This window comes from Carcharhinus amblyrhynchos, chromosome 16 (assembly GCF_965287045.1).
Source record: "Carcharhinus amblyrhynchos chromosome 16, sCarAmb.v2.hapA, whole genome shotgun sequence".
In the NCBI taxonomy this organism is placed as follows: Eukaryota; Metazoa; Chordata; class Chondrichthyes; order Carcharhiniformes; family Carcharhinidae; genus Carcharhinus; species Carcharhinus amblyrhynchos.
In genome coordinates this window covers 5,035,839-5,038,165 of record NC_137339.1, presented here as the reverse complement: position 1 = coordinate 5,038,165, position 2,327 = coordinate 5,035,839, and positions in this window count along the sequence as shown.

Sequence of the window (2,327 nt, the reverse complement as noted above, 5' to 3'; positions counted from 1 at the left end):
GCCATGACCTGCAATAGTTGATAAACTTGACAAATTAGCTTCATTACTTTTTTTTAACCCAAAGTGCACTCTCGCGCTGACAAAGGGTCATCCAGACCCGCAACATTTGCTTCATTGTCTCTCCACAGACCAGCTGAGATTTTCCAGCATTTCTTGTTTTTATTTCAGATTCCAGCATCCGCAGTATTTTGGGATAAATAGGCAATGTCTATATTGGTAAGTTTGATAGGGAGAGTTATATCACTAAATTTAGAAACCTGGGATTTTACAGCATTTCCACTCTACATTTTTAAGATATTAAATAGGTTTGTGTAGGACTGGAGGAAATTTTTTTGAAATGAGATGTGGGTGTCACTGGCTCGGCCAACATTTATTGCCCATCCCTAATTGCCCTTGAGAAGGTGATAGTGAGTTGCCATCTTGAGCTGCTGCAGTCCCTGTGGCGTAGGCACACCCACTGTGCTGTTAGGTACAGATTTACAGGATTTTTGACCCAGTGAAAGTGACAGACCGGTGATACATGTTTACCGTAACCACGGTAGCACAGTGGTTAGCACTGCTACCTCACAGAGCCAGGATCCAGGTTCAATTCCCGGCTTGTGTCAGCGTGTGGAATCTCCCCGTGTCTGTGTGGGTTTCCTCCGGATGCTCCGGTTTTCTCCCACCGTCTGAAAGACGTGCTGGCTAGAACAAAGAACAAAGAACAACCCAGCAAGGGAAACAGGCCCTTTGGCCCAACGAGCCCGCGCCGCCACATCACCCTACACCTATTCTACCCTGCATGTCTACGAGTGGAACCCCTAACTTAGCCAGATTCCGGGGAGAATAGTGTCAATTTGGTAAAACCAATCAGCCTAAGAGCACATCTTTGGGGTGTGGGAGGAAACCGGAGTGCCCGGAGGAAACCCACGCAACCACAGGGAGAATGCGCAAACTCCCACAGACACAGGCCCAAATCCATGTATCTGCACAGCCAGCAGTGATAGTCACTGAGCTGTTGCGGCGCCCGTCTACCGGTCCAGGATCAAGCACACACACCGACACGAAGTACTAGGCCACTCCCAGAACTTCCAAGAGCAGCCCACGCACGACCCACCGTGTGCATACCCCTCGTTTGACACAAGGTGGACCTCCGCCTGCGGAATTAAAAGACAAAAACGTTAATCTTACAAGCTAGGTGCATTGGCCATGCTAAATTCTCCCTCAGTGTACCCAGACAGGTGCCAGAGTGTGGCGACAAGGGGATTTTCACAGTAGTTTCATTGCCGACTGTATACATATGACTGTGTGGTCAAATTCCCTTCCAACTTGATTTTCAAGTTTGCTGACGACACCACCATAGTGGGTCAGATCTCAAACAATGATGAGATGGAGAACAGGAATGAGCTAGAGAATCTGATGAACTGGTACAACGACAATAATCTCTCCCTCAACATCAACAAAATGAAGGAGATAGTAATCCGAATAGCACCCATGACTAGTGGAGTGCCCCAGGGGTCGGTGCTGGGGCCTCAGCTATTTACCATTTATATAGATGATCTGGAGGAGGGAACCGAGTGTAGGGTGTCGAAATTTGCTGATGACACCAAAATTGGTGGAACGGCAAATTGCGCGGAGGGTGTGGAGAGTCTACAGAAGGATCTAGATAGGCTGGGCGAATGGGCCAGGAAATGGCAAATGGAATTTAATGTTGGCAAGTGTGAGGTGGTCCACTTTGGTAGGAATAATGGTAGGAAGGATTATTACTTATGTGGCGAAAAACTGCAGCAGGCGACGGTGCAGAGGGACCTCGGGGTCCTTGTGCATGAGTCGCAAAAACCCAGCTTGCAGGTGCAGCAGGTGGTCAGGAAGGCAAATGGGATGCTGGCCTTCATAGCGAGGGGGATTGAATATAAAAGTAGGGAGGTCTTGCTGCGGCTGTACAGGGCATTAGTGAGGCCGCAGCTGGAGTAGTGTGTGCAGTTTTGGTCGCCGTACTTATGCAAGGATATTTTGGCCTTGGAGGGAGTGCAGAGGAGGTTTACTAGGCTGATACTGGAGTTGAGGGGGTTGAGCTATGAGGAGAGGCTGAATAAACTAGGCTTGTACTCGTTAGAGTTTAGAAGAATGAGGGGAGATCTCATTGAGACGTATAAGATGATGAATGGAATGGATAGGATAGAGGTGGAGAGACTCTTCCCGCGCAGAAAGGGCAGTAGAACTAAGGGGCACAGCCTCAAGATAAAGGGGGGGCGGTTTAGAACGGAGTTGAGGAGGAACTTCTTCACTCAAAGGGTGGTGAATCTCTGGAATTCTCTGCCCGTTGAGGTGGTGGAGGCTGCCTCGCT